The sequence below is a fragment of the Bombus impatiens genome, unplaced genomic scaffold (genome assembly GCF_000188095.3).
Source record: "Bombus impatiens unplaced genomic scaffold, BIMP_2.2 scf_0092, whole genome shotgun sequence".
NCBI classification, from domain to species: domain Eukaryota; kingdom Metazoa; phylum Arthropoda; class Insecta; order Hymenoptera; family Apidae; genus Bombus; species Bombus impatiens.
In genome coordinates this window covers 125,822-137,231 of record NT_176511.1, presented here as the reverse complement: position 1 = coordinate 137,231, position 11,410 = coordinate 125,822, and positions in this window count along the sequence as shown.

The window sequence follows — 11,410 nt, the reverse complement described above, 5'->3', positions numbered from 1 at the left end:
AGGATTTTTATGTACGCGTGAGACCGGCGCCATTGGACCGGGATTCCTTCGATAATAAGAGCAGCCCGACTTTCGCTTTTCCAAGATAATTTCACATCAACAAGAAAGACTACACCGATGGCAAAAGAAACGAAACATTTATTTATTTAATTATTTGTCCATCTCATCGATCCATTTCGGAATTTATTTAGATATCTTCATCGAAGATAAGTACGGAATACTATGAAACTTTAATGTTTTAATGGAACATTTCGAACATGCTAAGTTATTAATTAAACATAAATTGATATCAATTCAAATAACGTTTTTATAATAACTTACAACTTTAAGAACAATTATACTGATATATATTTCTATACATATTATTCAACAACCGAAAATTTCCGTTTCACTCGAAAACTTTAATTAATCAACTTACTACGCGGCCATTAAAGAGCCTGTTCATGAAATCCTCGGAACCGATTTTCTTGCGACTAAACACGAATCTTTCTTCTCAGTTAATTGAAATTTTAATTACCAAGCCCATTTAATATCCTTTATACACCCACGACCAAGTTCTTTCAAACGAAAGCCTTTTTCGCACGAACGATAAGCTCAAAGCAGAAATAACTCTTTTCTAATACAAAGTGCATAGTTATAATAAAACTCCTTGAAAAATGAAATCCAGTGAAGAGGAATCAAACGTTGAGATGAATTTCCAATGTTTTTTATCAACGTCGAACGTCGCGAACAACTCCAAAGCGATCGTGCAATGGACTCAAGTTCAGTGTAAAATTTTTACAAAAGTCCGTAGTTAACACGTTTCAATGAGATCAATTTCATTTTATACTGTGCATCGATAAATTTGATCAATTTTATAATTTTATAAAACATTTCACGATAAACTTAGTAAATTTTTATCGTGTACAATTTATTAGTCATAAATTGCAATTTCGTGATTACTTTCTAGAAAGATTCTGTTGCATTTACTAGTAAATATTTCCAAATTTTATTCGCAGGCTTGCAAGATATTTAATTCTGTGATATTAAAAACGTTTTGTGCAAGATAAATGATAGACGAATAACACTATTCTACTATGTTGTACTATTAATGCAATGAAATAGAATGTTCCAACAGTTGTCCGATACTAACATCGTTTCTTTCAACTATGAAATGCTTTTATCTACAATTTTGAATATTTCTCCTTCATTACTGTATTTAAAATCCAACTAAAACTAGGAGGTGTAATATTTGTCCGAATTATTTATTGTTTGGCGAAGACCTATAATAAATATAATATAACATAATATAATAAACTTCCATCTAAACCAAATATAGAATTAAATATTGATTGTCCGAAACCTTACAAATTTTCTGTAAAAGCTAATACATCCATAAAAGGTTTCTACAAGTGTTCCATAACTAATTTGATTCGGACTTATAAGATTGAACTTAATCCTATCATTCGTGGTCAAGTACGCGACAAGAAACTCTCTTTGAAGCTTAACGATTCCATTAGCGGATTTTTCATGGTGGTCAAGCGAGTAAGAGAGAGAGAGAGAGAGTCGTATACGGGTTTCTCAAGTGGTCGCGGACTCGATCCTATTCGCGAGGAATCGCGCGTGACGTCCACGCCGGATTATCGAGTCCTGTGCGTGCTCGTGTCAAAACGTATGCGATTCCACGTACGGTACACTAGGAGAAACGATGTTAAAGTACCGCTGTCACGTCAGGAATCTGGTCAGCCGATAAACACGAAGGACTGCGCCACGGGAATCGAATTCGCGTGTCCCGCGGGACCAACCTCGTAATTCTGTTAGCCATGCTGAAACGTACTTACCTCTTGGTTCTCCACCTGATGTCCATCCACAGTGACACACAGAAGTGTTTAAATACGTATCATAGAAAAGTTTGGTATATATATATCGAGTATGCTATATCATACATTCTGAAATTTCATTAGCACTGCAATGAAATCTGTGAAACATGATGATACTGATTAAATTTGAAACCAATTGAAAATATATAATACATAGAAATTACAGGATATTTATTACAAACGTATATTCCTACTGAGGTTTATTAATATAGTCGATGATCGATCGTCGTTTAATATAATATATATTTAATAAATTCTCCCGTATTTCCTATAGATATTTTCACAATTATTTCGACCGATCCAATCAGGATAGTTAAGTATCATTACGGTGCTAATGAAATTTCAAAATGTTTCGTATAAAAGGAATAACATAGACGTTATATATGTTCACAAATTCGTCAACTTGCGTATGGGTCATCTATGAAATTGGGTAGTGTACAAGTCTTTGAATAGGAAGATGGATGATGGAGTAAAATCATGAGCTTGAGAAGATTTCGAATAAAGAAAAATGTGTTTAAAATGGAGAAACGCAAGAAATAATAAAAGAAGAATAATAAATAAATTAGAATAATAAATCAGTTTATCTTTCTTGTAACCATCTGTGCTGTACTATTATGAGCGAAAATATGACGTTGAATAGAACAAAATGAGTAATTTGGAACGATGTAAAATTAACAAAAGAATAATAATAAATTATAAAGGAAGTACAATAAATCAGATTATTCGTCTCGCATAAAATTCATATACTTGCATTATCACCCTTTACTTAAAACGCTGTGCTATAATTAGAATACATTATGGGTACTATACAAGATTATATCTTAAGCCTGAACAATTATTTAAGACTCTTCCAGTTACTTCAGAGCTGTTATCCATTTATAAATTATACGAATCGCAATCAAAGAATACTGATGATTGCAGCGTTGGCATAAACAAATTAGCAGCGCGTTTCGCTCTCGCTGTTGTTCAAACTATTCGAAACGAAATTACGACGAGGGTGGTTAAATGGAAGGTTTCTGTGTTCTTTCGTGCGTCATTTAGCACCCCGCCCTGTCGAGAATGCAGAATCATTAACGCTTGAACGCCTTCCTCGTAGATCACTTATGTTGTTGCTCGAAAGATTAAACTTCTTTGACTGGTGGCTAAGCAGTCGTTCTCGCCGTTAATGGAGTACCATTGCATTTTGCCTTTATAATATCTTTTTTCTTCCTTCGGTCCGATTATTTGCGAAAACATAATGGTCGTTATAAATCTGCTTAACGCTGGAAGGATCTGAATTTCTCGAAGGAAAATTTGAATAAAATGTACAAGAGGAGAACAAATAAAAATAACAATTTTACAGAAACTGGCGGTCGAGTGAGTGAACACATGCAGAAATGTAAATTGCGATCCCCATGAATAATCGTAAATGACCCTCGACTGATCTTTCTACTTTTCAAATTCAAACTGAATAACTCCATTTATTATTAACTTTTCCATTATCGAAATGAAAACGAAAACGAAATACTTATTTCTACCAGTTCATTTATTACAGGAATATGACGTAAGATAAAGATAATGTTATTTTACATTATTGTCTTTCTTTCCTGTTTTTTTTTTTTTTTAATTTACAAACAGCTCAAGTGACAAATTTATGGTCACACAAATTATTATTCGATACGTAGACGATAATTACTCGATTCGAAGAGAACAATTTGAAACATTTGGCAAAATTATTAAGTACCTATCCAACACACAGTGTATAAGAAACATTTCGCACAAACTACATTCAAAATCAGCCAAGAGAACATTATACATTATATTCCTATTTAACATCTTAGTAATTAATAAACTTTATCAAAGTTTTACTAAAAAAAAAAATAAAAAATAAAAATTCGAAGTAGTACTAATTGATAAATATACTTCTGCAATGTCAGATGTGAAAAATATGCTTTTGAAAGCATGGTCGAATCGGAACGAACGATTGGAAAGATTCTAGGCTAATCGAGGCGAGGCACTTCACGTTGATTCCAGATAAAGTATGTCGAGAGAGATCGAAAGCCATTTGGAAACCACTCAGGACTACTTATGGCGCACTCAGCTATCCGATTAGAGGTTAAATTATGACGTATTTCGGCACCACCTGTACGCCACGGATAACGGATACTGATGGCACGTGACCTGTCGCGATGCTAATTTATGCGAATTTCAACGTGCACGTCGTTCTCTTCCGCCTCTATGAAATTACACGAGTGTAATTCCCAGACGTTCGTTTAAATTCGTCTTGCTTCGTTATGACAGAAGTAAAATACTAATGAAATAAGTAAGAATTATATGTGACATTGGACATAATAAATTGGGGCAAAAAATATTGCTCGTATACGACCTACGTTCGTAAGTACCTACGACGTACGAAGGGACTACGAAGTTTCAAATGTGCGTACGAATAGAATTATACAGAAAGTCACGAAAAAAAAATTGCAAAAGTACATACTAAATCTTTACTGTAATAGTAATTTCAATAATAAATCGCCAACATCGTTTCATTTGCCCTTGGTCCGTAGGAAGTTTTCTGAGAGATTTTTCATTTATGCATTGATAATCTTGCGAATAATGTTGCAATTGACAACTAGAGAAAAAAAAATATGTACTTCAATTTGCTGATGTTTCATATACCGAATAATATATCAAAGAAAGATTTACGTCAGCTTAAACAGAAAGCGTTCGGCGTTCGAATCGATTTCCTTAGAAACGTCCGTCGAAGCAACATTCGTAGAGATCCGCTATCGTCTTTGAGATTCTTCGCCTCAACTCGAATCGAGCCTCGAAACACCAACCCATAAATATCGAATATCGAATAGCTCTGAACTGGAAACACCATTTAGATTTAGGTATCGTTCGAATGAGCCGCATTCGCTTTCTTATTATTCTTTTCTTTTAATAACAGACGATTCGTGAATTTTTAAGTTCCTCTTTTTATCTTCGACATAAATATCCCCATGCGAGTTTAAAATGTTCAAAATTCTTTTGTTCAAAATGTTCAATAGATGAGCTTCGTATCGTCTTTATATGGTTGTACAAAGTAACTGTTTAACTTTAAGAAAACAAGGTAGAAACATTCGCCATCACGACTTTTTCATTCGTTTTTCATAATTAAGAAACTTGAGGAGAAGAGAATACAAGACGCGAGTAAGTGGAAAAATATGACAGGAAGATCGCATTAAAATCGCATTAAATTAGACGAAGAAAATTAAAACGATTAAATTACGATATTTCCTTGCTCGATCATTAACTTCCTAAATGATATATCGCGTTAGAAAGATTGATTACATAAATGTTAATATTTCAAAATTGTTTCGAAACAATCCTTTGGTGCTGCTCGTACTTCGCCATTATAATCCTCGATTTTAATAAAGCAATACCATTAGGTAATCTTGTTTAGAAATACATGAGAATCAAAGTTTCGTATGGAAAGAGAGATTTCTCAATATTCTAGATTAATCAAATCTTAGATTATTTAAGAAAACGCCCTAAAGTCCTGATTAGAAAACTATCATTACATGGATAAAAATCTTGGAAATATCGAAGCCATTCCTTTACACGAATTTTCATCGCGTTCCGCGCTCAACTCCTAAAATTCTGATGCATAAAAATGTTATCTCTTCGACCTTGTGCCTCTGATCAGTACACCAAACCGTCGCGTCCTTCGCTTTATGAGGCAAAGAACGCGGGATACTGGACATTTTACGAGACGACATTTATGTTAGCGTTGTGTGCGACTTTTTATCGGTATCAAGAGTGCAGGAAGTATTAACGTCCCACGGATAAATTATGTGACTAATTTTATTATTTTATTTCCTCGCATCGATGACGCTCACAACCGTACGAAACCAGAAGAATTTGGGGAACTACTACACCCCGTGGTTTCCCTTCGTTTCGACTTTAAAATCCCAAACAGACGACGAACCAAAAACCTTGAATTCAGCAAGGTTCGACAAATCCGCCAGACAATGTAGCAATAAAAATTGAATAGAACTAATTTATTCGATTTTTTTACATAAAATCTTCTCTAATAAAGATTCCAATGAAATAATACCCTGCGATTCAACAAACCTAAATTCCTCGAACGTGAATTCCTGTGAACTAAAAAAATCCCCTTTAATTTCCAACATTTATTTCGTCATTGAAACTTCTCAAATGTGTAAATTGAAAAATTCCCTAACCTTCCCAATATTTATTTGAACGTTCAAATTTCACAAAGCGAACTTCCGCCAGATTGGATCGCGTTAACGGCTGAAAATAGAATACAATAAAATAGCAAACAACTAAAATAACTTTTTCTAGAATTTAATTACAACAAAAAATACCAACCAAATATCCTACTTATGGGTTTATATAAAAAAAAAACATCAACCTAGAATGAGAAACAGGAAAGGGGAAGTTGAAAATAAATTGCGAGGGACGCATATGTGTTCAAAAATAAAAAGCCGTAATATAACTCGGAGAAGATCGTTCTCAATTGAAATCCGCAAGCTCGACAGAACGTTTCGGTGAGCATAGAGGACGAAGGAGAGGCTTCTAGGGGGCGATTCACTGGCACGTGTGCGTCGAGGCCAATCTATAGCTGACGTCGGTAAATCACGATTTATGATAACAGAGGCTCCATTGAAATGAAATAGAGGCGCAGTTTCGCCGTTTGCTAGAAGATGCTCGACCGCTGTGCATGGAGGTGGCCTCTTAGCAAACTAGTTTATGCTCCTCCATCCCGGCCACCATTAGGGCGGCTTCCGAGAAATCCGCGATCCCAAGTTCAAACTGTAATTTAACCATTGATCGAATATGCGAATAAACGTCTCTTTAACGACGCCGACGATATAGTTCCTTCGATGGATAGGAGGAAACTGAACTGGCTCCTGAGATTATGGAAACAGATGCCTCTACGAAACGATCGAGTGGATTTTTATGGGTTACGTTGTTTTACGTGACTCGTCTTGGAGACACGGGTGAATGGTTTAACATCGTGACACAGGAATATTAATAGGATATACCTAAGTACAGGAGATTTATTTGTATTTGCATGAAAAATGTTTGCATTATGTCTTAGGAGATTTTCGGAGTAACTGGAGTGAATGTGAGTTGTGGGTGTACGTTTTTTTTTTATATCAGATACCCTTTAGTCCGAAGTGATTGAAGTAGGTGTGAGTTGTGAGTGTACGTTCTTATATCAGAGATTTTTTAGTTGGAGAAGATTATCAAAGAATTTCTTTTTACTCTCAAAATCGGAACTTCTCAAGAATAGTTGGAGAAATTAATTATGCAACGTGGGTAGCGGAAACGTTCCATTAGCGTATCACGAAGTTCTACGACACGACCAACCAGCAACTCCAACACATTTTGATAGTAAAACTTCTTAAAATCAAGAATTTTGTTTCAGAGAGAAAGATGTTATATAGCTATCGGCGAAAACAGTACAAGAAACAATTTTATTAGCGATTCGATAACGCCACCGATAAAATCCAAAGAATTGAAATTAATCTTTCCTTCCGACATCACGAAAGCTTCCAAAACAAACATTCAAAAAAAAAAAAAGAAAAAAAAACTCGGATCCTTTTATATCAATGTAACTCTTAATCCCCGACCAGAATACACAAAGTAGTCCCGAAAAAAGAGAAAAATGGAGCCCAATTTATAACGTATAAACCCGAGGGGAGAGATTCGTTCCCGAGCGAATGACCAATAAGTTATCACTTACGAGTGCGAGGAATTACACGTAGGACGATTTTCATGCTCTTTAACGTGTCCACCTCGGAGTCTGATTTACGGGAGATCTTCTCACGTGTCGATTACGAAACGCGGAGAGAAAGAGCGAGAGCCGACCTCGCGTTCTTTTCTTTTTATCTGCCTCTCTCGCACACTCTCCTATTTCTCTCTTCGCCTCTCGTTCTTTCCTCTTCTTCTTCTTCTTCTTCTTCTTCTCTTCCAGAAGTTCCGGCTGCCTGGTAAATCCTGGGATCCCATTATCCGTGTCTCATCCATAGTGATGCAGATTACAATAACAAATAGGCGGCAGGGTCGTAGCCCGGACGATATCGCGGGAAAAGAATCTCTTGGACTCCCTTTCCCTTTGCTCGAGGCCGAATCTTCTACCTGGCACCCCATAGCCTCGAGGACGTTCTCGATGGAGGAAGCAAGAAAAAGGTGCCGGTCGTGGCAGCTTCGAGTACAGGCTGGTCCAGGCTCGAGCACCTCGCGTTTCAACGTTCAGACAATAAAAATTCTGATAACGAGCGGTCTCCTCTTCGTTTTTCCCCTGCTTGTCTTTTTCCCCAGTCACCTGCACTGCTGTGCTTTAAAAATATTGTTACTGGCGAGAGCCAGGGTTTGCGGCTTTAATTGAGTCGAAAAGAAAGACGCTAAAGTTCGTGGAAGTTAGCGCGCTTCGGGGTTGTTACGAGGCGCTTAGCGAAACGGTGTGTTGCAAAGAAGAGTAAATTCTTCTTCTTCTATTCTTTTCTCTTTTTTTCTTTTTTTTTTTTTATATTCACGTTTCCGTGCTCGTTTAGGAGATGTAAATTATGGATTGACTTGTGGGTAAAGTTTGAAGATAATCAGATTGTTAGTTGTATAAGTTTGAAATTGACGTAAGCTCGTAATTTAAGGACTACAAATTAGAAGTTGATAGTCGCAGTAATCTAAGCTACATATAAATTGGTGAATTTGAGACAATGGTAAATCAAATGCCTCTCTTTCCTTTTTCGAAACTGAGCCATACTTTGAGTTATTTACGTTGTTTACGTAGTCATATATATCAAAAGACACATACGAACATAAAGCTATACTCATTTTTCTGTTTCTTCTAATTTATGAGGATAATCAGCGACTTGGAAGCTCGACTCGTATGTAATTGAAAGTGCTGAAATAATTTCTACGTTAAAGCGTTTCTCTAACCAAATAATCGCAATGACGATGTAACGTTAATGTCTCAAAAAATTCCTTCGATTAAATAATTGCAATTCGCCTTGAACGAAGCACATTTTCCGTCCCAATCGTATTTCGTAAAGTCTACGCACGAATATTTACTAGACATGTACTCGTAACCCAGGAAACGATCTAACAGTTTTTACTTTCAAATCTGGAATTCTGTAGGTGGACAGCCCTGTAGAATCGACATCGTGACTTTGGACACGAATCGATTTCCGAGCGCGATGTAAATGCTGCCGCAGGACAATGGGAAGCGAGCGAACGATGTCGTCCTTTATGGCGAACGCTGACCTCCGCGATCGACAAAAACAGCGCCAGTGGAATCAGGCCTAAAAGAGGAGCGTGCCAATGCGATCGACTTAATCGATTCCACGTCGGACAAAACTGCCACCACGATGTCTCAATCTACTTTTGCTATTCGCCGATGTTTCTCGCGTGAACGTAAAAACTTGAATTTAAATCGTTATTTAGGTAGAGTTTCAACAAAAGTTAAGGGTCTTCTCTTTCTATCCCACTAAGTTGAAATGCTATTCGCAGCTATGACATTTGTTTCGATTTTTATAATACATTGCATACAGAGACTGTACGTAACAAGAAGTAAAAGTATACGTCTGTGATGGGAATATTTATTGGGAATGAACGAATGTGTCATTCGTGATAAAGTTTGGAAAAATCAGGTACAAATATTTGTACGTTGTATTTATTATAGCACCTATATACCAATTAATGATAAAAAGATGTTTCAATAGAAAATCAGACTATGTGCAAATGTTTTTCTATAGCCACTATGTGTTAGATCGATGTAAAAGTTCATTTATTTTTCTATAAACTACTCTAGTTTCTATATCGATATTTTTATTAACTACGGAAATATATATAAAACTATTATTGTTCTGATAATTATTAATTTATCGCGCTCTGCATCATACGTTATATTTTACGTTAAAATATTCTATAGAGTGACTCGATTGATTTTCATATTCTTTATGCCAATCACAATGTGCCTTATAATTGTCTGTACACGTTAGAATAGTTTCCACGTCACAATTGCTCGATGTGTTCCATGTTGTCGCCCTAATTCTCAAACAAGTCGGTATTCGCGCCAAACCTCGAGCTGAGAGATAAACAGCGTGCTGCCTTCGCTATCCACAAATATTTACTCGGGTTATATCCGCTTCACGCGGTTTCCAGAGTCCCTTTTGTACCAGCAAATCCTTCTCTTCCAGAAGTACGATAGTCCAGCGTTGAAACCACTCGAAAAAGGACTTGTATCCCTCATACTATTTTACTATTATTTTTATGGTAGAATTGATCGGTAAGTTTTACAAATTTGAAATTTTATATATTTCATGAATTTTCTAAAATGATTTAAAAAATTAATTGATTCATTGTTGAGAACAGTGCATAGAATCAGGTTGAAAATTTAAATATATGACGTAGTTAAAAAAATTACGTACAATGAGAATTTTATTTCGGAAATGATATTTTATATGCAGAGCGATAACAGAAAATTTTATTCGTTAAAATTTCGTAGGATTTATTAGTAGCTACGATGTTTCAAAGAAAGTTCTTTTTTTAATGAAACGAATTATAATTTTCCATTCGGCGGAGTTTGGGTAGTAAAAATAATAGAATTCCTGAAGACTGGTTTTTCTCAGAAAAGGGAAGCTTCAGGAAGATATGTCTTGAATAAAATATTACGTGTTTCTATTAATCTTTAATAAAAAGCTTCTTTTCTTCTAAAGCGAGTTATTTATAATTTCGTGCTTTCCTTCTTATACGAATATCGGTCTTGAAATATATTTTTAATCTTCATAAGAATATACATTTAAATTTAAAAACTTTACTTCATAACTATTCTCTGAAATATATCCTTCGAATATAATATTTTAATTAATTAAACTCTGTATCCTATTTGCTCATCGCTGTTTCGAAGTCATTAAATTGCAGCTTTTATTAATCTTCCTCGTCGTGTTGCAGAAAGAAAGAAAAAAGAAAGAACGAAAGACTTTTTCAAACTGTATAAGACGGCGCTGCTAGTTCGTCTTCGATGGAAAATATATTTCTAACGAAATTTTCGCGAACGAAATTTCCTTCGCAAGATGCTTCGTTCGAAATCGTCGTTTCTCGCGTTGCACGATCATACGCGGGTAAGTGTTCGCAGTAGAGGGTGAAAAATACGACTTCGTCGAGAGAACGGTCACGTCTAGCAGGAAGTCCGTCTTCTAGTTTCGAGTTATATCGTTTCTCTCGACGTCGTGGTGTTTGAATATTCTTCAACTTCGTTTCGTTCGGACTACTTATATCATCCCCTTCTGTAGCTCTCATTTCGATTCCTATGGTCTCTTTCTTTTTACTTTCTGATAACGCCAATAGTCTCGTTTTTACATCGCCCGAATTATCGGGATTTCTTCTTTATTTTTCTTTCTTTTTCAGGGGAATGATAAGAGTTAGTTTGAATCGTAACGATTGCGAGAGACACTCGAAAGGTGTCTTAATTTTTTGATTTGAAGGGTAAAGGTTATTGGAAAAATTATCACTCGCAAATATTCCATATGTCGGAGTCAGGTTTGAATTTTGGGAGGGGGGGG